Source organism: Heterodontus francisci, chromosome 8 (genome assembly GCF_036365525.1).
Source record: "Heterodontus francisci isolate sHetFra1 chromosome 8, sHetFra1.hap1, whole genome shotgun sequence".
Lineage (NCBI taxonomy): Eukaryota > Metazoa > Chordata > Chondrichthyes > Heterodontiformes > Heterodontidae > Heterodontus > Heterodontus francisci.
Window position 1 is genome coordinate 100,650,478 of NC_090378.1, and position 27,984 is coordinate 100,678,461.

General features: G+C 45.1%; 1 long non-coding RNA gene across 1 annotated transcript; it reads left to right on the forward strand.

The window, feature by feature from the left end:
• The first annotated feature begins 11,718 nt into the window (after positions 1-11,718).
• Positions 11,719-26,813, forward strand: LOC137372584 (uncharacterized). The gene is made up of 3 exons (XR_010975449.1): positions 11,719-11,754; positions 18,878-19,089; positions 25,140-26,813. It is a non-coding gene; the product is annotated as an uncharacterized lncRNA (long non-coding RNA).
• Positions 26,814-27,984: the final 1,171 nt, after the last annotated feature.

Consider the following 27,984-nt stretch of genomic DNA (forward strand, 5'->3'; position numbering starts at 1 on the left):
CTCATCTGAGGCCATAAGGGAGAATCGCACAGGAGTGGTCAAGTGCGGAGTCACCACGTCATGTGGAGCACTCACTGGGTCACTGGGGTATCTCCTTGCTCTATAGAACCATAGAAAAATAACAGCACAGAAGGAGGCCATTCAACCCATTATGTCTGCACCAGCTAAAAAAACTAGCCGCCCAATCTAATCCCACCTTCCAGCACCTGGTCCATAGACTTGCGGGTTACAGCACTTCAGGTGCATATCCATGTACCTTTTAAATGAGTTGAGGGTTCCTGCCTCCACCACCATTCCCGGCAGTGAATTCCAGACACGCACCACCCTCTGGGTGAAAAGTTTTTCCTCATGTCCCCTCTAATCCTTCTACCAATCACCTTAAATCTGTGCTCCCGGTAATTGACCTCTCTGCTCGGGGAAACAGGTCCTTCCTGTCTACTCTATCTAGGCCTCTCATAATTTTGTACACCTCAATTAAGTCACCCCTCAGCCTCCTCTGTTCTAAGGAAAACAACCCTAGCTGATCCAATCTTTCCTCATAGCTGCAACTTTCAAGCCCTGGCAACATTCTTGTAAATCTCCTCTGTACTCTCTCCAGTACAATTATGTCCTTCCTGTAATGCGGTGACCAGAACTGTACGCAATACTCCAGCTGTGGCCTAACCAGCATTTTATACAGTTCCAGCATCACATCCCTGCTTTTGAATTCTATACCTCGGCTAATAAAGGAAAGCATTCCATATGCCTTCTTCACCACTCTATCTACCTGTCCTGCCACCTTCAGTGACCTGTGGACATGCACTCCAAGGTCTTGCACTACTTCTACCCCTCTCAATATCCTCCTGTTTATTGTGTATTCCCTCACTTTGTTTGCCCTCCCCAAATGCATTACTGCATACTTCTCTGGATTGAACTCCATTTTTCCACCCACTCAACCAAACCATTGCTATCATTCTGGAGTCTACAGTTATCCTCTTCACTGTCAACTACATGGCCAATTTTTGTGTCATCAACAAATTTCCCAATCATGCCTCCACATTTAAGTCCAAATCATTAATATATACCACAAACATCAAGGGACCCAACACTGAGCCCCGTGGAATGCCACTGGAAACCGCTTTCCATTCGCAAAAACATCCATCAACCACTACCCTTTGTTTCCTGTCACTGAGCCAATTTTGGATCCAACCTCCCACCTTCCCCTGTATCACATGGGTTTTCATTTTTCTGACCAGTCTGCCATGCGGGACCTTGTCAAATGCCTTACTAAAGTCCATGTAGACCACATCCACAGCACTACCCTCATCAACCCTCCATGTTACTTCCTCAAAAAACTCAATCAAGTTAGTAAGACATGAACTTCCCTTAACAAATCCGTGCTAACTATCCCTGATTAATCCATGCCTTTCTAAATGGCAGTTTATCCTGTCCCTCAGAATTGATTCTAATAATCTACCCACCACCGAAGTCAGACTGACCAGCCTGTAATTATTTGGCCTATCCCTCGCACCCTTTTTAAACAATGGTATAATGTTCGCAGATCTCCAATCCTCTGGTACCTCACCCATATCCAGTGAGGATTTGAAGATGATCATCAGCGCATCTGCTATTTCCTCCCTGGCTTCCTTTAACAACCTGGGATGCAATCCATCCGGCCCTCGTGATTTATCCATTTTCAAGGATGTCAGACCCCCTTGTACTTCCTCTTTCATTATGCTCATTTTATCTAATATTTCACACTCCTCCTCTTTAACTACAATGTCTGCATCAACCCTCTCCTTTGTGAAGACAGACAAAGTACTCATTAAGAACCCTGCCCACATCTTCTGCATCCACGCACAAGGTCCCTTATACATCTCTGCTAGGCCCTACCCTTTCTTTAGTTATCCTCTTGCTCTTAAAGTACTTAGGGTTTTCCATGACTTTCCCTGCCAGTAATTTTTCATGTCCTCTCTTTGCTTTTCTAATTTCCTTTTTACTTCACCTCTGCGCTTTCTATCGTCCTCTAGGCTTTCTAAAGTATTGAGTTTTTTGTCATCGCCATAAGCTTTCTTTTTTCTGTTTTAATTTACCCTGTAAGCTTCCAGATAACCAGGGGCTCTAGATTTGGCAGTACCACCCTTTATCTTTTTGGGCACATGCCTACACTGTGCCTGGAGTATCTGTGCACACTTTCTGTGACCATTTGCCTGGAGAGTGGCAGAGTCCTGCAGCACTGGGTCCCTGGGTAGATCCGTCTTTGGCGGTAGATTCTATGTGCAGGGTATGGCCTCCATGCCCATCCTGCCTCTCCTTCCTCTCCCCTGCCCTTCTGATGCCTGGGGCTCCACCCTTCCTGCAGCGGGTGTTGCTCCTCATCACCACTGAGCCCAAAATCTGAGAGTCATGCACTCATTGCCAACTGCAGCCTTCCTTATGCTCTGGTGGCCCCCAATTGTCCTTGTCAGCCTTGCCCTACGCTGTTCTGCCCCCATGATGCCAGAAGGGTGACGAACCTCCTCGCCCCCCCCCTCCGCCACACCACAAGATTTTCTGAGTGCTTACTGCCCACTCTCCCTCCCACCTGCGCTGTGCCAATGGCAACTGCTTCTAAATGGCTGAATTCCCCTCTGCACTGTTCACTCTATTATGTGACTGGCTCCCCACTGAGTACCTGCCTCCCTTCACCTGGTCTGCCCCAGAGAGCAGGCTGAATTTTGTTCTCCCCCAGGCATCGAGTTCCGTTGAGGGGGCGGGGGGGAGGGCGGCCTGAAGACACCTCCAGGAGAGGGCTGTCAGGCACCTCGATGCTGGGAGGGCCCGGCCCAATCGTTCCAGCAGCGGCGAGGCCTCGTGGTGCCCCCCCTTCCACCGGCGATGGGACCCCCATTTGAAAATTTAAAAAAATTAAATTGAATGAATTGATGATACTTACTTCGCCACCTGAGGTCCCATTCCGATCTTCGGCCCAATGGCCGGCACTCCCGTGCCTTTGGATCCCTGTCTCGGGAAACGAGGCGCCACACTGGTAGGGAGGGGGTGGAGGTAAGTTTCTCGGTGCAGGCTGGGAAAACGGCATCAAAGTAACGTCATGGATGTAGGGGATGGTGGGAAGGGTTGGAGTTGAAAGTTTGTGCAGCTTGGGGGGCAAAGGTCAGATTTTAAAGGTAAGTGTTTTGAGGGGGGAAGGGAAAACAATTAATTTAATGGTTGTATGTGGGAGTGGGTGGGTGGTGGGACAGGGGCAAAAGAAATGTATTTATTAAATATTTAAAGATAAAGTGAAAAAAAATTAACTTTCCCGGTAGGGCTGACAGCCCTTTAAAAATGGCGTCAGCTCCTACGCAAAGACTGCTGAAGCCATTTCCGGGGATGGACAGCCCGCCCCTCCACATGATCGGGGTTGTGCGGGCAGGGGTGGGGGTGTGCCAGCCTGCTCTAGCTATTTAAATGAGCCGCCACATGGAAGAGAGTGGCGGGGCTGCCGACATCGGCGGCGTGCACTGAAGATTCAGTCCAACGTGTGCAGCCCCTGTGTCCCCATGAAAATCTCAACAACCCCCATCATTATTTTTCTCAAAAATATGCTTTATTCATAAAATTCTGTAAAAAAAAATACATTACAAAACAGTTCAAAACAGCACCAAGTTGTCATTCCAGAAAGTGCAAAGGAAAGAAAGTGCAAGTGGTAGGAGAGTTGAGGGAAGGTGGGGATGTGAGGGAAGGTGGCGGATTAATGTAGGATTAGTATAAATGGGTGGTTGATGGTTGGCGCTAACTCGGGCTGAAGGGCCTGTTTCGGTGCTGTATCTCTCTATGACTATGACTCTTAATCTGTTTTCTTCAATATTCAATATAGGAGTGAGTTGCCTCACAACCCTTCCATTCCATTTTACATGTACATTTTACAGCAAAACCATATTTGGTGTATACAGCCCAAGGGGTTCGCTATGGCAGGAGGACCTTAACCAGTGGTCTTTCTCCTTTGAGCCTTAGCTGTGGCTGCCCCAAGCTTTAGTGCGTCCCTCAGCACATAGTCCTGGACCTTGGAATGTGCCAGTCTGCAACACTCAGTCGTGGACAACTCTTTGTGCTGGAAGACCAGCAAGTTTCAGGCAGACCAAAGAGCGTCTCTCAGCGAACTTATGGTCCTCCAGCAGCAGTTGATGTTTATCTTGGTGTGTGTCCCTGGGAACAGCCCGTAGAGCACAGACGCCTGTGTTACAGAGCTGCTTGGGATGAACCTTGACAAAAACCACTGCATCTCTTTCCACACCTGCTTTGCAAAGGCACATACCAGAAGGAGGTGGGCAACAGTCTCTTCCCCACCACAGCCACCTCGAGGGCAGCGTGCAGAGCCGGTGAGATTCCGGGGGTGCAGGAAGGAGCTGACAGGGAGGGCCGTTCTCACCACCAGCCAAGCTACATCTTGGTGCTTATTGGAAAGTTCTGGTTATGAGGCATTCTGCCAAATGACTTTGGCAGTCTGCTCGGGGAACCATCTGACAGGATCCACCATCTCCTTTTCCTGTAGGGCCTTGAGGACATTCCGTGCAGACCACTGCCTGATGGATTGGTGGTCAAAGGTGTTATTCCGCGCAAACTTTTCCATGAAAGATAGGTGGTACGGCACGGTCCAACTGGATGGAGCGTTCCGTGGCAATATGGCCAGACCCATCCTTCGCAACACCGGGGACAGATAGAATTTCAGCACGTAGTGACACTTGGTGTTTGCGTACTGGGGGTGTACGCACAGCTTGATGCAGCTGCACACAAAGGTAGCCATCAGGATGAGAGCAATGTTGGGTAGAGTTTTTCTACCTTTATCTAGAGGTTTGAACATCGTGTCCCTCCAGACTCGGTCCATTTTGCATCTCCAGGTAAAGTGGAAAATGGCTCGGGTGACCACCACAGCACAGGAGTGGGGTATGGGCCAGACCTGTGCCATACACAGCAACAACGTTATCGCCTCGCACCTGATGACCAGGTTTTTACCCACAATGGAGAGAGAATGCGACTCCCACATGCTCATTTTATGGTGTGCCGTGGCAACTCGCTCCATCCAGGTTTTGGCGCATGCCTCGGCCCTTCCAAACCACATCACCAGCACCTTCAGGTAGTCTGACCTGATGGTGATGGGGACAAGGGGTCAGTCGGCCCAGTGGCGCAGTGGTTAGCACCGCAGCCTCACAGCTCCAGTGACCCGGGTTCAATTCTGGGTACTGCCTGTGTGGAGTTTGCAAGTTCTCCCTGTGTTTGCGTGGGTTTCCTCTGGGTACTCCGGTTTCCTCCCACATGCCAAAGACTTGCAGGTTGATAGGTAAATTGGTCATTAGCAATTGCCCCTAGTGTAGGTAGGTGGTAGGGAAATATAGGGACAGGTTGGGATGTGGTAGGAATATGGGATTAGTGTAGCATTACTATAAATGGGTGGTTGATGGTCGGCACAGACTCGGTGGGCCGAAGAGCCTGTTTCAGTGCTGTATCTCTAAACTAAACTAAACTAAAATGGCCTCGCTCTTCCCGCAATTTACTTTGGCTCCCGAGGCCAGTTCGAACTGGTCGCAGATGCTCATCAGTCTGCAAACGGACAGTGGATCCAAGCAGCAGACAAAGACGTTGTCCATGTACAGGTAGGCTTTGACCCGAATACCTCCGCTGCCTGGGATTGTCACTCCTCTTACGCCAGCATCCTTCCTAATGGATTCAGCAAAAGGTTCGATACAGCAAACAAACAGGACGGGGCGAGAGGACAGCTCTGTCTGACTCCAGATTGAATCGGGAAACTTTCTGATTCCCACCCATCAATCGAGACTGCGCTACTAATGTTTGTGTAGAGCAGTTTGATCCAATTGCAGATTCCCTCTCTAAACCCCATTTTGGAGAGTACGTCCATCATGTATGTGTGTGATATCCCATCAAAATCCACAACCCCCATAATGGGCTCATAATAAGCTGCTCAACCATCTTAATCGGCTTGAATCAGTGATCGGATGGGATTGCGACCCCTCTCTCCCCACGTTCTAGTGAACATGGCCACACCGGGAACGCCCCTGGCAGCACCTGACAGTTCAGCATGTCAATTCTGTTTCTCTCTCCACAGATGCTGCCTGACCTGCTGAGTATTTCCAGCACTTTGTTTTTAATTTAGCTTTCCAGAATCTGCAGTATTTTGCTTTGGTATTGTTGCAAAGAACGTGGCAGCACGGGTTGCATGAGAATTCTTCTAACTTGGTTGCTGAGGGAGATATCAGTTTTTACTCTGCATATTATATATAATTTGAAAATTGCTCCAGATAGAGCAAATCTGAATTAAAAATTGGCTTTGGATTCCAATAGTTGGGCAAAGAGTTTCCTTGCCTCTGTGAGTGGGGGAGGTGTAGCTAATCAGTGAAACTGGTTTTATTCATCTGCATTTCAAGTGTAAACAATCTGCCGACATAAGAAGAAGCAGGCTGCTCAAAATGCCACTCATCCAGGATACAGAAGCTTTGTTTTACATGCTAATTGAATTGATGGTGCCTTAATCATGAATACATGACCTACTCTTCATCAGACCCCATGACTTTGATTGCTGGCAAGAGTTAATATATGGAAGTTTGAAGACTAGGGGATCAGACAAGTTAATTATCTGTAATGGCTGACCCATCAGGATTTAATCCAAAAGGGAGATAGTTAATGTATCAAGGTTAATACCTCTGGTACAAAGTACTTATTTTGACATAAAGGGGCCACCATTGCTACTTATCTTTAGTTTACTTTCAATGGAGTTTAAATTAACAGCTGTAATTGATACATTGGGCAGGAATATTGCCTCACCTGTGTACAAACATTGCATAGAGGAGCTGACAAAAGACCTTTTTCCAAAAGGCTGGCAAATTATCAGACTGTGTCAGAAATATGTTCTGAAGAAGACACTTTTTAAACCATTGTGGATTGATTGGATCGTTATTGTTTTCCAAGCAAGTGTTCCATCAATATGTTACAATGTTTTTCCGCATCTGTGTAATTAACTTGCAAATAAATCTGACTATTATCTTTAGTCTTGAACATAAGAGTTTGACAGTGTGGCATTTACTGCTTTTCAGACAAATAGCCTGGTGAGTGTCTCACAGTCTCTAGTGTATACTAAAAGGGACGCGGTCAGCCTCATTCATGGCATAACAAGGGGGCCAGTTTGATTCATAGAAAACTCGTTTCACTTTTAGAAATTTCAAATTTGCTGGAACAGAAAGTTTTGGGACCGAGACTGAACTGTAGAAGTCGTCAACACTGGAATCCTACTCGGATCTACTGTGCCTGGTGTGGTATTGAGCCAGACAGCAACTTGCACTTAGATAGTGCCTTTAATGTAATAAAACAACCCAAGGTGCTTTACTGGAAATTTGACAGTCGCATAAAGAGAAAAGAGACCAAATGAACAAAAGCTTGGTTAAAGAGGTAGGTTTTAAGGAGCAGTTTAAAAGGAGGAAAGAGAGGTTGAGAGGCAGAGCGGTTTAGAGAGGGTATTCCAGAGTTTGGGACCTAGGTAACTGAAGGCACGGCCACCAGTGGTGGAGCGATGTAAATTGGGAATGCTCAAAAGGCCAGAATTAGATGAGCACAGATATCTTGGGCGATTTTCAGTCTGGAGGAGATTACAGAGCTAGGGAGGGGCGAGGCCATGGATGGATTTGAAAACAAGGATGAGGATTTTAAAATCGGTAACCAGCGCAAGTCAGCGAGAATAGGGGAGATGGGCGAGTGGACTTGGTGCGGGTAAGGACACGGGTAGCAGAGTTTTGAATGACCTCAAGTTTGCGGAGTGTGGATGGTGCAGTTATGTGATCAGAAGCTTATCTCGAGCTCAAATGTAACACAAAGATTGGGTCAGCCTTGGACAGTTGCCAGGGAGAGAAATGGTGTGGGTGATAGAAGACAGAGGGTAGCAGTGGAAGGGTGCTTTTCTGAATGGAGGGATGTGATTAGTGGTGTTCCGCAGGGATCAGTGCTGGGACCTTTGCTCTTTGTAGTATATATAAATGATTTGGAGGAAAATGTAGCTGGTCTGATTAGTAAGTTTGCAGATGACACAAAGGTTGTTGGAGTTGCGGATAGTGATGAGGATTGTCAGAGGATACAGCAGGATATAGATCGGTTGGAGACTTGGGTGGAGAAATGGCAGATGGAGTTTAATCCGGACAAATGTGAGGTAATGCATTTTGGAAGGTCTAATGCAAGTGGGAAGTATACAGTAAATGGCAGAACCCTTAGGAGTATTGACAGGCAAAGAGATCTGGGCGTACAGGTCCACAGGCCACTGAAAGTGGCAACGCAGGTGGATAAGGTAGTTAAGAAGGCATACGGCATGCTTGCCTTCATGAGTCAGGGCATAGAGTATAAAAATTGGCAAGTCATGTTGCAGCTGTACAGAACCTTAGTTAGGCCACACTTAGAATATTGCGTGCAATTCTGGTCGCCACACTACCAGAAGGACGTGGAGGCTTTGGAGAGGGTACAGAGGAGGTTTACCAGGATGTTGCCTGGGCTGGAGGGCATTAGCTATGAGGAGAGGTTGGAAAAACTCGGATTGTTTTCACTGGAACGATGGAGGTGGAGGGGTGACATGATAGAGGTTTACAAAGTTATGAGTGGCATGGATAGAGTGGATAGTCAGAAGCTTTTTCCCAGGGTGGAAGAGTCAGTTACTAGGGGGCATAGGTTTAAGGTGCAAGGGGCAAAGTTTAGAGGGGATGTGCGAGGCAAGTTCTTTACACAGAGGGTGGTGAGTGCCTGGAACTTGCTGCCGGGGGAGGTGGTGGAAGCAGGTACGATAGCGACATTTTAAGAAGCATCTTGACAAATACATGAATAGGTTGGGAATAGAGGGATATGGTCCCTGGAAGTGCAGAAGGTTTTAGTTTAGGCAGGCATCAAGATCGGCGCAGGCTTGGAGGGCCGAATGGCCTGTTCCTGTGCTGTACTGTTCTTTGTTCTTTGATAAGAGAATGCAGTTTGTGGTGGGAAGCTTCTTCCTACCCAATATTTAGTTGGAAGGAATTTCTGGTCATGCAGTACTGGATGTCAGACAAGTAGCCTGACAATTTAGAGACAGTGGAGGGGCCAAGAGAGGTAGTGGTGAGTTAGAGCTGGGTGTAGTCGGCATACATGTAGAAACAAATGTGTTCTCAGATGATGTTGCCAATTGGCAGAAAATAGATGAGAAATAGGAGGGGGCCAAGGATAGAGCCTTGGGGAGCACCAGAAGTAATAGAGCAGGTATGGGAAGAGAAGCCAGTGGATGCGATTCTGTGGCTGTGACTAGATAGGTAAGAATGGAACCAGGTGAGTGCAGTCCCATCCAGCTGGACGACAGCGTAGAGGCACTGAAGCAGAATTTTGCGGTCAACCAGGCAGGGCCAGAAGGACGGGAGGGATGGTTTACCTCTGGCACAGTCAACTAGGATGTCATTTGTGACTTTAAGAGCCATTTCAGTTCTGCGACAGGTGTGGAAACCTGATTGGAGACATGCAAGCATAAGGTTCCAAGAAAGATGGCCATGGATTTGGGAGGTGACAACAAGTTCAAGGACTTTGGAGAGGAATTGGAGATTGGAGATGGGGCAGTAGTTTGCAAGAATGGAGGAGTCATTGTTGGGTTTTTTGAGGTGAGCTTTGATGGCTGCAGATGTAAAGAAGAGGGGAACAGTACCTGAAGAGACAGAACCATTAAAATCAGCTAATATGGTAGCTAGGAAGGGACGTTAGGTGCTCAGTAGTTTGGACGGAACAGGGTCTGGAGAGCAAGAGGTGAATCTCATGGACAAGATGAGCTTAGAGAGAGCATGGTGGGTGATAGGGGAGAAAATAAAGTGCAAATTCAGTGTTATGAAGGTGAGGGTGGAGAAGGCGGTGGAGGTGGCAGTGAAGGGTGTTTAAAAAGATGGTTTGTGATGGAGAAGAGAAGCTGGGTGTTATCTTTGTCTTCCTGGATAATCTTTGAATAGTGGGCAGTTTTTGTGATGAGAGCAGGGCCTGATAAGACTTTATTCTGATCCAGCCAGATCTGACAATGGATGGTTAACCAGTTGTTTGCCATTGATGTTAAAATTGCATGCCTTAGAGAGTTCAGGGAAAAGAGATGTGGGAGTGGTGGGGGGGATGGGGGGGGGGGGTGGCGGGTGGTGGGATTATACCAATGATGTAATGGGGTATTAATGGGGACAAACACATCAAAAGTGTTGGAGAGGTTATGATTTAGAAACTCAGTAGCTGCAATTCATGATGAATTATAGGTCAAAGGCTAAATAGTTGGGAATTTGAAAGTAGAATGGTAAAAGATTTGAGGGAGAGTTTTTCTAGGGAACACAAACAAATGGGGTAGGGGCATGGGGAAGAGGAATCAGCCTCGTCCTTTGCTCTCCTCTATACACATACACACACAGACACAAACACTCCCCACCCCCCACCCACACACAGTCAGTGGGTACCAATCCCAAGCTGGGAACTAGCCTGATAATTTTTCTACTTCCTAGGGGATCCCGCTTCCAAGAGCTGCCAACCAGAGGGCTGGCAGCTGAACAGTATTGGCAGCACCACTGGGAATGGTGGTCACTGCTGGTACTGCAGAGACCTTGGACCCAGGCCCAGCAATGGGACCCCAGAGAAGTGGTAGGTGAGGCGAGGGCACCAAGGCCAGTCTGGAATGCCCCGGTGAAGAGGGTTGGGGTTTGGTCCGGGTGAGAGGGGGGGGGTCCTGGGGATTACATTTGATCCACGTGGGGGTCCTCCATGGGCCACAAGTTGCCCACTGAGTAAGGCCACACCTCCCAAACCCACAAAGAGGGCGCCTTATTTTTCAAGATGTCTTCCCTGTGCACTGGAGGCATCCCACTCGCCCCACCGCTGGTAAGTTCCCAGCGGCAGCGGGAAGAGGCCCTTAATTGGCTGTTAATAGGCCACATGAGGACCTCAATTGGCCTCTGTTCGGGAAGGCTGTTGTCGGCCTTTCCCGCCCCCGGGAAGATCGGGCCCCGGTAATCCCAGCGTCGGGTTCCGTGGTGGCTGCTGCCACTCCAATTCTCTGCACACCACACCCACACCCACTCCCACACCCACCCCTGCCACAGAACCTGCCATCAGATGGACAACAAGATCCAACACTAAGACTCTCAGTCCTGGTAATCAAAGATGGTGCTGGGTGACATAGATGAATTCACTGTCTGCCAATAAACATTCTCATTATCCCATAGAAAAATCCCAGGTGTTGGAAACTTAAAGCCCAGCATTCTGCCTTTAACGTTATTGAGAAAATACATTTCATTTCACATCAGGTCAACAAATTGAGGTAAAAGGTCAGCAGTGAGAGTCAGTTTTTTTTCTGCATCTTTACTTCAAATTCTGATATTCTTGGATTGTTAAAGGGAAAACAGTGATGAAATGCGACTTGCAAAAAGTGAGATAGTTATTTTTGGCACTGGATGTTTCTAGTTTGCAAAATTATTTCAATGGATGACTGGAAAAATTATCAAGTGCAGCTGTGCATATTAATTTAGTTAGAACTGCTATGCGACCTATCTATATCAAATAAAACCATATGGCTGTATCTTTGATAAAAATACCCCTGGGAGGGTGAAGGTTCTTCTCTTCATATTTCTGCTGAAAATACTAGTGTGAGAACAAAACAGGAAATGTGACCTTGTACTGAGGCAACGACAATTGCTAAAATTACCAGCAAGAGGAAGTTCACTGTAGATTCCAAAAGCAATGAACAGTGAATGCAAACGCTCAGTGAAGGTAAGTGGAATTTCCCTGGAGGTTATGCAGCTCAAATTTGCAAACTGTTTTTCCTCCTAAGTTTCCTTTCCCTCCCTTTTCCAAAATGCATCGAATCATGGAAGACGCATGACAGAAGGAGGTTTTTCTCTTCATTGTGTCCTGTGTTGACACTGGAGCTACCTGGGATTTACATTCAGATCCGTTTGTTAAAAAAAAAACTATGTTGCTCAAATGGTGCTGCAGCAAGTTTTGGTAGTTCCAGGTGAAAGGTGTAGAGGTGCACAACAGGCCAGAATTGGAAGAACACAGAGTTTTCGGAGGGTAGTAGGGCTAGAGAGGGTTACAGAAATTGGGAGGGTAAGTCCATCATGGATGGATTTGAACATGAGAATGAGAATTTTAAAATCGAGGTGTTGATGGAGATTTTCTCAGGGCAGCTCGGGGTGGGCAACAAAGATGGCCACCCATATTACAAGAACAAATTAAATAAACTGGATTCCCCCCACCCCCACCTCCTCCCCCGCCCCCAACCCTTTGCCCCAAATGACGTTTTGTACAAGGTCTAGGGGATGTCCCATCTCATTGCTCACAGGTAATGTAAGCTCTGGAGCCTGCCTTTGATGTTTTTCAGCTATTCTGGACTTTTAAAAAAAAATTCATTCATGGGATATAGGTGTCGCTGGCTTGGCCAGCATTTATTGCCCAAACCTAATTGCCCTAGAGAAGGTGGTGGTGAGCTGCCTTCTTGAACCACTGCAGTCCATGTGGGGTAGGTACACCCACAGTGCTCTTAGGAAGGGAGTTCCAGGATTTTGACTCAGCGACAGTGAAGGAACGGCGATATAGTTCCAAGTCAGGATGGTGTGTCACTTGGAGGAGAACTTGCAGGTGGTGGCGTTCCCACGCATTTGCTGCCCTTGTCCTTCTAGTTGGTAGAGGTCGCGGGTTTGGAAGGTGCTGTCTAAGGAGCGTTGCTGCAGTGCATCTTGTAGATGGTACACACTACTGCCACTGTGCGTCGGTGGTGGAGGGAGTGAATGTTTGTGGATGGGGTGACAATCAAGTGGGCTGCTTTATCCTGGATGGTGTTGAGCTTCTTGAGTGTTGTTGGAACTGCACCCATCCAGACGCTCCTGACTTGTGCCTTGTAGATGGTGGACAGGCTTTGGGGAGTCAGGAGGTGAGTTTCTCGCCACAGGATTCCTAGCCTCTGACCTGCTCTTGTAACCACGGTATTTATATGGCTACTCCAGTTCAGTTTCTGGTCAATGGTAGCCCCTAGGATGTTGATAATGGGGGATTCAGCGATGTAATGCCATTGAATGTCAAGGGGAGATGGTTAGGTTCTCTCTTGTTGGAGATGGTCATTGCCTGGCACTTGTGTGGCGCGAACGTTACTTGCCACTTATCATCCCAAGCCTGGATATTGTCCAGGTCTTGCTGCATTTCTGAAAGGACTGCTTCAGTTATCTGAGGAGTCATGAATGGTGCTGAACATTGTGCAATCAACGAACATCCGCACTTCTGACCTTATGATTGAAGGAAGGTCTTTGATGAAGCAGCTGAAGATGGTTGGGCCTAGAACACTAAGAACAAAGAACAGTACAGCACAGGAACAGGCCATTCGGCCCTTCAAGCCTGCGCCAATCATGATGCCTGTCTAAACTAAAACCTTCAGCACTTCTGGGTTCCGTATCCCCCGATGCCCATCCTATTCATGTATTTGTCAAGATGCCTCTTAAAATGGCACTATCATACCTGCTTCCACCACCTCCCCTGACAGCAAGTTCCAGGCACTCACCACCCTCTGTAAAAAAACCTGCCTCTAAACTTTGCCCCTCGCACCTTTAATCTATGTCCCCTGGTAACTGACTCTTCCACCCTGGGAAAAAGCTTCTGACTATCCACTCTATCCATGCCACTCAATTTTGTAAACCTCTATCATGTCGCCCCTCCACCTCCGTCGTTCCTGTGAAAACAATCCGAGTTTATCCAACCTCTCCTCATAGCTAAGGACAGCCTCACGCAACAGGTTCTGATTGCAAAGTGAAAAAAAAAGTCTATCAAATAGGAATACTTTGTCAAATGGATCCTCACTACCGTGAGGAACTTCTGCAGTGATGTCCTGGAGCTGAGATAATTGACCTCCAACAAACCCAACCATCTTCCTTTCTGCTAGGTATGATTCCAACCAGTGAAGTGTTTTCCCCCGATTTCCATTGAATCCCATTGTCCCTTGAAGACCACTACTCCTGTGGGAATCCAGGAAATTGTACTTGCTTATAAATTTCTGAGGTGAATTAAAAGTTGGTAAATTGATTGTGAATCCAGATCCCGGATTAAAATGCCTGGCTTTCTTTCTCTCTCATATAAATTGCTTTGCATCTGTAGCAAAGTGTGGCATCTGGATTCAATAGCAGATGCTGGATACACATAGATGAATGGAGACTTTGAAAATGGCCAGGTTTATGTACTAGGTGGAAATTATGCATAGCGCCTTCCAAATAACTTATACTCTGCATCAAAGGAATGTAAACAGTGTCAACTTACCAGTTATCTTAAACTTTATGTTAGGGTCTGCTTCCTGGAAGCAGTTTGGATACTTTTGCTATTCTTGATTTCAAACAAGGTTGCGATTTGAAGTGCAATATTGAGCCTCACTAATGTGTGCTACGTCTTTGAACATTCATCTTTTTATGTCCATGTATTTGTCATCAATTCATTCTCTGCAGGCTTGATCCATTTGTCAAAGTATTCCTACTTGTTAAACTTTTTTTTTCACTTTGCAATCAGAACCTGTTACGTGAAACTATCCTTTGTGACAATATAGTACTGTCTCGATTCTGAAATATACAGAGCTGCTGATACTGAATATTTTGGAGTTTAACAATTGTGACAATTCCCACCTTCATTAGAACCCCGCGTGCAGGATTTTCCCCGCAAGCTTCAGGATCCTGACATCAGGATCAAATGTGGGTCAGAAGCCTGCACTGTGTGGGGAACAGTTACCCAGCTGTGATTTTCCCTGAATTGCTTCATTAATGGTCAAAGGGTGGGCCCTCGAAGCTGGAGGGCCAATAGAAGGTCTTCCAGCATGGAAGAAGCAGCAGGATGCATTTTCAGATAAGTGAGAGAAAGGACACCTCAAGATGGAGGCATCCTCTCTCCAACTCTTTTTTAACTTTAAAATAAACAAACAATGGCCTCAGCAGCTGGGCCACCATTGTGGAGTGGGAGCCCCTTTACAGGGCTGCCTGCAGCTTCAGCTGAAGCAAGGCAGGCGGGGAGGACCTCAAAGCCTGACTGAATCACTGATCCCTTGGCCAGGAGGCCACCCCCCAGACAGCTACACTGCTCCCCGACGCCTCTGGGGTAAAGCCTGGCTACCCGACCCGAACCCGACGAGACCTGACTACCTGTGTCGGGTTCTGGTTGGGTCGGGTCAATATTCTGAGTCCAGCATTCGGGCTCGGGTCGGGCTAGACAGAATTGCTTCCGGGAAGTCATGGGATCAGGCTTACCCATGATTCCCCACAACTCCATCTGCAGGAATAGCCAGCTGCCGGAATGGATGAACGATATTTGTGTTGGGTCTGGTCGGGCATAAAAAAAAATGAAAGGACTCTGGCCCGGGTCGGGTGCAGGTTGGCTGTGGTCGGGTCGGGCCCGGGTTGGGTTTTAATTTTATATCCTCGCCAACCTGCCTCCATGCTTGCCCCCATTGTGGGGGGAGGGAGGGGTGGGGGAAATTAAGGAGGTAGTTTTAAAGCCCAAAAATGGGTAGGTTGTAATGTTAAAATTTAAACCATTTCAAACCTGACCCAACCTGCCTCAAATGCAGCCACTTGCGGTTCCAATGGAGGCAGGAGAAGGACGGGCAACCAACTCTCTTTCAGGAGGTGGGTGGCTCAGCTAAATATTTCAGTGATGCTGCAGGCTTCATATTTAATCTCTCTTCCAGCTTTAACCCTGGCCGGCCAGGTTTTCTGGGCCTCGAGAATCGTGGCAGCTAAAGGGAAATGAGTACTGCAGCCTGGAAGAGGCAAGTGCCTTTCCAGCACTGCTTGTTGCCCAGAGGAGCAGGGGTGTTTCCCCTAGTTCCCTATGCTAATCTGCCTCTCTGTCCATGATCGAACAACCCATGTCCACTGAATTCCCCAGTTATCACTAACTCCACCCTCACCCTGACAACCCCCATGATCACGGAGCTCCTCCATATCTGGTCCTGATCTATCTTCAGCCCAACAAACCACACTGTACCCACCCAACTCCCTCTTGATTTTTACCCTGAGCAGCAGGAAACCTACTGGCCCCTGGGCTGCAGCATCTTCTGCCCGACAAGGAGCCAAGCCTGTCAATCAGGCAGGTTTCTGGGCAGTAAATGTATTAAAGAAAAAAAAAAATCACACACTGCGGAATTAAAACCCTGGGCTTTCCAATCAGAATTCTTCACTCTGCTAGAAAATCCTGACCCAGTAAACATCGGAACCTAAGTGTCTGACTCAAATAACATTGTAAAGGTTTACAGCATAGTCATTTGGCCCATCATATCTGTGCTAGAGAAATGCAAAATTACTTCCACTGCTATGTTCCCTCCCATTTCTTGAATAAGGACAATTGGAATCATAGAATGGCTACAGCACCGAAGGATGCCATTTGGCCAGTCGTGCCTGTGTTGGCTCTCTGCAAGAGCAAGCCACCTAGTCCCAATCCCTTGCCTTTTCCCTGTAGCCCTTGTTATGAAAGCGCTTCTGTTTTTGTTAAATATATTTTTTGAGGAATTCATAGACAAACTGAAGAAATGTTGGAGCACTTTTTTCCAAGAGGGCCATCAAGAGGACACTGAAAGGACTTGTTTGACAACAACATTTACTGATTGCCACATGAGTCAAGTTAAAAAAAAAAAGAATAGAAACCCTGGTAACTGGGGAAGATGTGTGCAGAGAAGTGACAGGTCAGAAGGTGGGCTTTCTGTTTCCAGATTCACTTTTGAATTGTTTGAAATTGGGAATGAACTGTTTAAAAGGGGTTGGAGTTTTAAAGAAATAAAGCTGAAGGACAGAACCTCGGCTCAGCCCAGACTGTTCCATCTCTTTAAAAAGCCTGCAGAAAAAGGAAGAGAACTTCCAAGGAGAAAAGAAAATTCCCAAGGAGGAGAGAAAACCACGCTCAGCTCAGCTTTCAGCACCTCTCTAAAAGACCCTGAGAAGTCCGCTGTGCCAACTCATCTCATGTCTTTGAAGAAAAGCCTGCCTAATTAATTCTCAATGCTGCCTGAAAAGAACTGTTCTAAAAGATCCCAGTGACCCATCTACTTGCACTCAGAGGCCAGACTATATGCAGTTTTGCAACACAACATATCTCATCTGTTGTTTCTTCAAGTTTGAGCAAGTATTCAGCCTAAGTGTTTTTTTTGTCTGTAACAGAGCTCTAAAAACAAAAGTCCCATTATTTTTCTGGTTAACCAGTGCTCTCTGTATGTGTCTTTGTGAAAGAGAGAGTATGTGAGGGGCTATGGTAAAAAGGGAATTGTAATATTTCAATCTGTGTGTTTATGCTTTACTTTATTACTGGTTAAGATTTGTTTTATAATAAACCGGTAACTTTGTTGTTCATTAACGAAACCTGGTTTTAAACCTGGTGTGTGTTATTCTGGAAAAAATATAGTATATGATTGACCGTATTGATAAGTGGGGCAATTTAAATATAAGTTGAGACCTGTGGAGAAGTGGGACTGCAATAAACTGCACTCCTCCCACCTTGGTCATAACATATAACTGGGGTCATTGTGTGGGATAAACCCAATGCCGACAACATACAATTGTGAGTGGGGTGATAATAATTAACAAGAAGAAAAGGAAAAGAAAAAAAACAGGTTTCTTGTGCAGTACATTAAAGTTTACTCTACTCGAATGTCTCTATCAGTTGCTGCAACTTTTTTGGGGAAGGAGGATGTATCCCTGAGTGAGTTGACTTAACCAAGGCTAAACTCAAGGATTTGGCAGAACTGTTGGTGTTAGAGTTAAAACCAGGAGCTAGGAAAGCAGACATAATTGAAGTAATAGCACAACTATTGCAAATGGATAAAGAAGAAAGCAAACCAGGGTGGTGTAGTTAAATTAGCTAAAATTTGGTTACAGACGAGGCAGCTTGAACTTGACAAAGAAAAAGAAATAGAAATAGAAATGAGAAAACTTGAGCAAGAAATAGAATTGACAATGAAAAACTCAAACTAGAATTTCAAAGAGAAAGAGAAGGAAAGGAAATCAAAGTTAAAAAGTTGGAACTAAGACAACAGGATGGCCTTGACTTCAAGGTAGGTTCTGGTGAGGAAAGATCTGACTCCAGCCCAGGACCCAGCAGAGAGTTGTTTAAATTTGTACAAGCCCTCCCTAAATTTGAGGAAAGGGACGTAGAGGGATTTTTCATTTCTTTTGAAAGGATAGACAAACAGATAACATGGCCAAAGGAAAGCTGGAAAGACTTATGCAAAGCAGGTTGATGGACAGAGCTCATGAACTTTATGCCATGCTTTCTGAGGAGGCCTCTGCAGATTATGAGAAGGCAAAAAAGGCTATTCTCGCTGTTTGGAGTCAGTCCCTGAAGCATACTGGCAGAAATTTCAGAACCTCCGGAGATTGTCTGGCAGACATATATAGAATTTGAGAGGTTAGAGCAATTTAATTTTGATTGTTGGATACGGTTGTGACGGAAACCACACCTGTCAAAATGAGAGATTAATTTTGTCATATGGAACTTTATTTTTGAACTGTTATTGGACATTGAAATAACTTGTTTAAAAAGACCACAGAACAGTGGCTGAAAAAGGCTGCACATTTGCATTCTAAAGGACAGTTGCATGGTGAGATAATGGGAGTTTTCCCTGATTCAATTAGCCAGATGGGTTTTGTCAATAGTGATGTTCAAGAGACATTGAGAGTCATTGAGCCAGCATTTCCCCCCTCCCCCCCGCAGTGAAAGTATCCGGTAAACTTGGAGGAATCCACAAATCTTACAGGCGAGGCTGCTCCAAACAAGGAGCTGGTCACATGACTAACCTGCTGGCCAACCTGACTATGAGAATGTAATGGAAAATCTCTTTAGGTATGTTATTGGATTTTTTGAATTGTGCCTGACACAGAACATTTTTGGAAGAGACTGCAAGTGAACTGCAAGAAGAGAGCACCTCTCTTTCAAGCAAAGTTCCAGGGACCCACGGAAGTAACTCAAGCCTTGAGAGAAGACTTCTGCAGCCTTCTGGTACCAGCTAAACAAGTGAAAGTGTGTGCTATGCCCCAACGAGAACTGCTAGACTGAACTTCAATCAAATACCTTACATCAAACTTAAAACCAGTAACTGAATTTCCATCTACTACTTCAAACCTTCCCCCCCATTTTAATTCTTTCTCCTCCTGTCTCTATTTACGTGTGTGTTTATCGCGTATGCATGCTAGTGTGGTCGCATCATGTATTTTTAGTAGTTTTAACTGAGTTAGAGTTTTAAGGTTACGCCTTTCCTGTTTAAATCTGAGAAAACCTGTCTGGTTGATTTCTTCGCATTTACAACTGGAGAGCAGTGAGTAAGGACTCACTGAGAGGAAGCAAAAAAGGAAGGCAAGTAGCCGGGGACAGGAAGGGACAGCTCAGAATGCCCTAGGATCTCCTCCTCAGGCCAGAAAGGAAGATGCTGAGGGTGGACAATGTTACCATTGTCACAAGATGGGACATCTTCATGCAGAATGCTGTAAGTTGTGGGGTAAACGCATGGGACTTATTGGGGTGCACAATGCAAATGCAGAGAAAGGGGGCCTGACCGAGAGTATGACAGATCAGTTTGTACCTCTGACTGCAACTATAAGGCCAAATACAAAAGCCACTGTGAGTGCAGGGGTTGTGAATAAGATACCTGAGAGTTATAGGGAATTCTTGTCAAAAGGAAAGTAACTCCTTATCCCTCAAGTGAGGCAGGGAAACCTATAGTTATACTTAGGGATACAGGAGCCACCCAAAAACTCTTTTGCTGGGGAAAGGCATAACTTTTCCACCAGAGAGTGCACTGAAGTTTTAGTGAATGCTATTGGCAGGGAGTATATACCCATCCCTTTGCATCGGGAGCACCTAGAGTGTGACCAAATGTCTGGAACAGTAACTGTAGGAGTTGGCCATAGTTTGCCAGTAGGTGGAGTTGACCTACTCCTGGGGAATGATTTGGCCGGAGTGAAGGTAGTCGCTTCTCCAGCAGTCACGGAAAAACCAAATGAAGTTAGGAAGACAGAACCATTGCAGAAAAAGGTTCCAGGAGTTTTTCCTTCATGTGTAGTAACCCAAGCAATGGCTAAACAAATTCCATTGTCGGAGGTAAAATTGGCACCACAGTCAAATAGTCGAATATCTGAAACATTCTTTAGGGATTTGGATAAGTTGACAGAAATGTTCAATAAGTCTTCTCTGATCAAGGCTCAGGTCTTTCCAAGGACAATGGTGCAGTTTTGCAAAACATGCCAAATGTGCCAGATTGTGCTGGGAAACCCGCAACCTGCCATAAAACCGGTACCTCTAATTCCCATACCAGTTATTGGGGAACCATTTAGTAGGGTGTCGGTAGACTGTGTAGGACCTTTACAGAAAACAAAAGTGGTACACCAATCTATACTCATTATCTTGGATATGGCTACTCGTTTCCCAGAGGCCATTCCCTTGAGAACAATTTCTGCTAAAGGTAGTGATAGAGAAGTTAACCCAGTTCTTCACTAGATATGGAATACCAAATGAGATTCCGTTGGACCAAGGTTCCACTTTTAAATCTAAAAATTTTCAGGATATTATGGGTAATTTGGGTATAACACAGTTAAAGTCTTCAGCATACCACCCACAGAGACAAGGGGCTTTAGAGAGGTACCATCAGACCCTCAAAAAGATGATCAGTGCATTCGGTCACGAACATCCCCATGATTGGGATAAAGGGCTAGAATTTCTTTTGTTTGCCACTGGGGATTTAACTATTGAATCTACCGGTTTTAGTCCTTTTGAATTAGTGTATGGACATGAGATGAGGTCCTCTAAAACTAAGAATGGTTTTTCAAACAGAGGGACAATTATCCAATTCCCTTTTGAAAGCCACGATTGAGATGAAGGCAGATTCATTCTCAGCTAGTGCATTCCAGATCCTAACCATTTGTTGTGTGAAAAGCTGCATGAACTGCACTGCGTGAGAAATTAAGAACTGTTTGAAGCTGTGGTTAGTGAAGATGCTGTGGATCAGGAAATGCAGCATTTTTGCTTGGCTGTTAAATGAAGGCTTTCCTCTGTGCAACAGGTGGCAATGTGCTCAAATCAGAAAATGGTTTTCCTCGGTCATTGTCCACCACTGGACAGGAGAGGTAGGTCAGGGAAGGGGTCAGCAATGCTCTGCTATGTATCAGTATCATTGACTGTTTCACCTCTGGAAATGTGCCAGAGGCACAAACCCAGTCAACTGTGTTCTTACTGGGGAGCAGTAAGTGGACCTCACAGATTAAGAGCACAAACCACACCAAACAGGGAAACCACAGTGAAAGGGATTACATGTTGTTTGTTTTACTAATGGGTGTGTATTGGATTCAACTCATTCAAACTATATTTACAGAAACAACAGGTGTAATATGTAATCAATGGTCATGTGTCTTTGGATAACAGGATACCAATCCCGTGGGAATGATCTCATTAAAGGAAGAAAATTTGCTGCCATGGTACCTCTGGTGGTTGTGTCCCATTAGGTTCTAATGCCACTTTCTGCCCTGAAATACCTTGAAAATTCCAAGTTTTCAGTTAAAATGACCCCAGATTAAATTTTCTGCAGCTTCTCTCAGCACCGCGTCAAGTCTGCGACGTTTCCTCTTTCTCCGTAGTCAGGGCCACCTGTCCTTTGCTGCTGGACTGCTAGATTGTGTAGCATACACCACATGATGAAGATTTGACAGATGTATTTGTGGTCCAGGCCTATGCAAGGCCTGGAATTTTAGACTCCGTATCCCAGATGCTGGTTGTGTGATTAGCCATGTGGCTCGGTTTACACAGGCACACACACACATACACCCTGCAAGAGTATGCAGTTTAAAGAAGATGACTTGTATTTATATAACACCTTTTATAACCTCAGTTCATCCCAAAGCGCTTTCAGCCAATGAAGTACTTTTAAAGTGTAGACACTGATGTAATGTAGAGAAACATGGCAAGCAATTTACACACAAGCTCCCACAAACAGCAATGAGATAATGATTACATAATCTGTAGTGATGTTAGTTAAGGGTTAAATAATGGCCAGGACACTGGGCAGAATTTCACTTGCTCGTCTTCAAAAAGGTGCTATGGGATCTTTTACGTCCCTCTGAGAGGACAGACTGGGCCTCAGTTTAGTGTTTCTTTCACATGATGGCATGCCCTCAGTATGGTGCTGAACTATGAAGTAATGCTATGAATCAGGATTTAGCACCATATTTACTGCTCACCCATGAAACCAGCCATTGAATCTGTGATTTCTCTCAAAAATATGTAGATTGACTCAAACTGAATTGGCTCAAAATTGAGTTAACCCCAAAGGGTTTGAAAGAGTTTTAATAACTACATGCCATAGTGAGGTATTGATTGCTACATTCATACAGTCCATAATACTCAGCACCTGTAGGATCTTTTCCATGATCCTTATAATTATCACTCTGTGGCTTTCTAGTTTTGGGGAAATAGATCAATCAGGAAGCCATCATTTTACTGCATCTGTAACCACCTGGATGCAACTAATGAACTGTGAGCTACCAACAGAAGCACTCCCTGTGTCTTGGTAGGGGCATATGGTGTAGAAATTCATCACTTCTGTTATATCCACAGCTACACGCAATGTAGTTAATGGGGATGATTAGATCAATATTTAAATATGTGTGGGATCCTTAGCTTTATAAAGAGATATAGGGTGAGATTTTACCTCATTTAAAACCCAACCACTTAGAGCATTAAAATTGGGCCCATAGAGTACAAAAGCAAGGCAAATCTTTGTAAGTCATTGGTTAGACCTTAGCTAGAGTTTTGTCCTCAATTCTGGGCACCATCCTTGAGAAAAGCCTTGAGAGGGTGTAGAAGAGATTTACTGGAATGATACTATAGATGAGGGGGCTCCAATTAAATGGAAAGATAAGAGAAATTGGCATTATGCTCCTTCAGACAAGGTAAAGAATGCATTACATGATGGCAACTGTGGTGAAAAGACAAAGTCTAAGTTGAAGACCATGCGTAAAACAGCTATGAAAACAACCTTTCCTACAGCCAAAAGAGAGAAAGTTCAAGAGAAATACTAGCCCAAACAGTAGAAAGAAAAAAAATGTACTTCCAGTCCTTGATAAGTATGTACCTGTCAGGCAGGGAGGAAGTTGTCGAGCGAGGGAGCCGTGGTTTACTCAAGAAGTTGAAGCGCTTGTCAAGAGGAAGAGGGCGGCTTATGTTAGGATGAGACGTGAAGGCTCAGTTAGGGCGCTTGAGAGTTACAAGCTAGCCAGGAAGGATCTAAAGGGAGGGCTAAGAAGAGCAAGGAGAGGACACGAGAAGTCATTGGCGGATAGGATCAAAGAAAACCCTAAGGCTTTCTACAGGTATATCAGGAATAAACAAATGATAAGAGTTAGAACAGGGCCAATCAAGGATAGTAGTGGGAAGTTGTGTGCGGAATCAGAGGAGATAGGGGAAGCGTTAAATGAATATTTTTCGTCAGTATTTACAGTAGAAAAAGAAAATGTTGCCGAGGAGATTACTGAGATACAGCCTACTAGACTAGATGGGATTGAGATTCACAAGGAGGAGGTGTTAGCAATTTTGGAAAGAGTGAAAATAGATAAGTTCCCTGGGCCAGATGGGATTTATCCTAGGATTCTCTGGGAAGCCAGGGAGGAGATTGCAGAGCCGTTGTTGTTGATCTTTATGTCGTCATTGTCGACAGGAATAGTGCTGGAGGACTGGAGGATAGCAAATGTTGTCCCCTTGTTCAAGAAGGGGAGTAGAGACAGCCCTGGTAATTATAGACCTGTGAGCCTTACTTCGGTTGTGGGTAAAATGTTGGAAAAGGTTATAAGAGACAGGATTTATAATCATCTTGAAAAGAATAAGTTCATTTGCGATAGTCAGCACGGTTTTGTGAAAGGTAGGTCATGCCTCACAAACCTTATTGAGTTTTTCGAGAAGGTGACTAAACAGGTGGATGAGGGTAAAGCCGTGGATGTGGTGTATATGGATTTCAGTAAGGCGTTTGATAAGGTTCCCCACGGTAGGCTATTGCAGAAAATACGGAAGTATGGGGTTGAAGGTGATTTAGAGCTTTGGATCAGAAATTGGCTAGCTGAAAGAAGACAGAGGGTGGTGGTTGATGGCAAATGTTCATCCTGGAGTTTAGTTACTAGTGGTGTACCGCAAGGTTCTGTTTTGGGGCCACTGCTGTTTGTCATTTTTATAAACGACCTGGATGAGGGTGTAGAAGGGTGGGTTAGTAAATTTGCGGATGACACGAAGGTCGGTGGAGTTGTGGATAGTGTCGAAGGGTGTTGTAGGGTACAGAGGGACATAGATAGGCTGCAGAGCTGGGCTGAGAGATGGCAAATGGAGTTTAATGCGGAGAAGTGTGAGGTGATTCACTTTGGAAGGAGTAACAGCAATGCAGAGTACTGGGCTAATGGGAAGATTCTTGGTAGTGTAGATGAGCAGAGAGATCTTGGTATCCAGGTACATAAATCCCTGAAAGTTGCTACCCAGGTTAATAGGGCTGTTAAGAAGGCATATGGTGTGTTAGCTTTTATTAGTAGGGGGATCGAGTTTCGGAGCCACGAGGTCATGATGCAGCTGTACAAAACTCTGGTGAGGCCGCACCTTGAGTATTGCGTGCAGTTCTGGTCACCGCATTATAGGAAGGATGTGGAAGCTTTGGAAAGGGTGCAGAGGAGATTTACTAGGATGTTGCCTGGTATGGAAGGAAGGTCTTATGAGGAAAGGCTGAGGGACTTGGGGTTGTTTTCGTTAGAGAGAAGGAGGAGGAGAGGTGACTTAATAGAGACATACAAGATAAACAGAGGGTTAGATAGGGTGGATAGAGAGAGTCTTTTTCCTCGGATGAGGATGGCAAACATGAGGGGACATAGCTTTAAGTTGAGGGGTGAAAGATATAGGACAGATGTCAGAGGTAGTTTCTTTACGCAGAGAGTAGTAGGGGCGTGGAACGCCCTGCCTGCAACAGTAGTAGACTCGCCAACTTTAAGGGCATTTAAGTGGTCATTGGATAGACATATGGATGTAAATGGAATAGTGTAGGTCAGATGATCGGCGCAACATCGAGGGCCGAAGGGCCTGTACTGCGCTGTAATATTCTAATTCTAATTCTAATTCTAAAACAGAACACAGAACGACAGGCTGCAAGTAAAATCGGGTGAGTCATTGTGCCGTGGACGTAGGATACTGGTTTTAAAAGAAAACAAATCTTTGAAATGCTCAAAAGATTGATTTTTTTCTGAAGACTCTGTGGAAAGGAAAATGGGGAAGACCTGACTCCTCTCCCAGGCTGATCGTAGTTGGTGCCAATACAGGAGGTGTCCAATTGCAAAAAGCACAGGAAAACCCCAATCACTGCAAAGCCTCATGCACGCAGCCAAAGTTTTAAAAAACTCATTAAATCCCTGGAATATGAAGAGATTCCATTCATGCAGCCACAGCTATAAAAATACCAGTAAATTACTCGAGTGTGAAGAACAAACAAACTCTAGCCAAAAAAAAAATCAACTGAACAGCCTAGTGGACAGCTGTGTAAACAAACCAGCTTAAGTGCTGCAAAAAAAACTCTAGCAAAAAAACAATTGAACTGCCTATTGAACAGCTGTGTAAACAGGCTTAAGTGCTGCGAGTGAGATACACACAGAGCACCGTCAAACCAAGCAATCCAAGCAATTAGTCTAAGCAACAGAATTTCTTAAAGGGGAAACAGTGCGGAGTCATAGGACAAGTCTTAAAGCAAGTTTTAAACTAAAGAACAGCAGGAAGATGGATACTAAATTTCCCAGCATGAATTGGATGGCCTTGGATATCCTATCCTAATTCCAACTTTTTAAACAAAGAATGCAGTTATGCTTCACAGACCAAATGATTGCGGAACCAGAGAAACAGGCTGTAAAAATTCTGATAGCAGTTAGAAATGAGGGATTACACAGAAGCAATACTTCTGGCTTTTCCAAAGAGGACCAGAAAGATCCCGCTAAGATATGGAGAATGCTAGAAGATCAGCTCCGATTAAGAGTGAATTTTCAAATTCATTGCCTGGAATTGATGTCCTACAGGCAACAGCCAGAGAAATCAATAGACCAGTTCATCATTAGATGTCATAGTAAGGGCAACAAATGCAGTTTTTCAGAAACTGAGCTGTCAGAGCAACTAATGGAATTGGAGATTGTCTCAACACCCATTGAAGCATATCAGAAGGACCTCTTTGGGAAAAAGAAAGGTCACAGCATTGATGCACTGCTAGAAAATGGCAGGAAAACTAAAGCCATTGTCTGTTGGCTCTTCGAGATGAGGTGCAGGACTTTCCAAGAATGACAAGGCCTCAAATGTGGTCATCTTGAGAAAAGCAACAGAGCATATTAGCAGACTGAAGGCAGAGCAACAGAAACTGAATGCAGAGAGAGAGAGAAACTTCAGAAAAAACAGCAACAGAGGAGACGCAAATCCTCTGAGCAAGAGGTGTCAAACCACCAATACGATACATAGGCTATTAAGCCTCTGAACTTGTAAACTTCACAATTCCTATCCATATACCTGTAAATTTTACAATCTATATCCCGTGTAACTAGTTTTTATGTTATCTAATATTATGTATTTTTACTTGTAGCATACAAGACTTCTCTTTGGAAAGACAGGGGATGTTGTATGATCCCCTTTAAGAGTGATGTCCCTTTAAGATCTCAGTATGCTAATGAGATAAGTACCAGGACGAAGTCATGTAACTCAAAGCCAGAGTTACTCTGCAACTATAACAACTAGAGTAAGATTCTGTAAATAGTTTGCTCTGTACTATAATAGTTTAGCTGTAATAAACCTATTTGAGATCTTCAGCATAACTGGACTCCATGCATCTCATTTATGTTGCATCAGACAGCATAAAAAAAACTCATTACAGTATGATTCTGATTTTATCATTGCGGAGGTGAAAACAGAACCGACACGGCTGCATCAATACCAGGTTACAGCTCTCCAGAAAGCGTTGTTTGAGAGGCTCTGTGAATCCTTCCTCTGTTCTCTCTCAGCTGCTGTAAATCATCAGAGACCAAAACAAATTATTCTCTTAATTATTTAAACAAATGTCCTCCTTTTCTTCTTTTCTGACTCATATTGGGATAACAGTTCCATAGGTGCCGACAACCCTCTGTTATCTTAATGAGCCTAGCATTGTAAGCCAAAAGGTTGAGTGTGGGCAGGTGGCTTTAGAGTGAGGGTATCAGATACAAACTGACACAACATTTACAAATGAGTATTTTTCATGGTAATCATGCCAAGAGTGCCACACATACCCCAGCTAACAACAATAATGTTACCCCATTCAAGTTGATTTGGGCTGGTGGTTTTGAGAAGGTATCTTCTCTGGTCTGACCTAACTAATCTGTACTATTGAAAGAACTATTGAAAGTAAGTAAAGGAGCTTCATGATAAGAGTACCTAATCCTTCTAGACCACTAGAAACTCTAGCTTCCAAAACCTCATTCTACCCAATAATTCCTCCTGTCGCCACTGTACAAAATACTCGCCATTCAAGAGAGGTGTGGAGCATTGTATGCCGGGTCACCCTGAATTAGGTAATGAGTAACACAGAAAATAGAGGATGAAATTGGTGTGTTCTAACAATTCAGGGTCAATAGTAGCATGGCATCTGAAGCCCCCAGGTTAGATAGATCCTGACAAATGCAAGAGATCCAAAACCAAAATTTGGATTTTGCCTCTCAAACACACACTGATGTACAATACACTTAATGAGAAAATTGTTCTCCAGCCTTGTGGTTTCAGTAAAATTGCATCTGGTCTGCTCTTAAGTACTTAGGGCGGCACAGTGGCGCAGTGGTTAGCACTGCAGCCTCACAGCTCCAGGGACCCGGGTTCGATTCCGGGTACTGCCTGTGTGGAGTTTGCAAGTTCTCCCTGTGTCTGCGTGGGTTTTCTCCGGGTGCTCCGGTTTCCTCCCACAAGCCAAAAGACTTG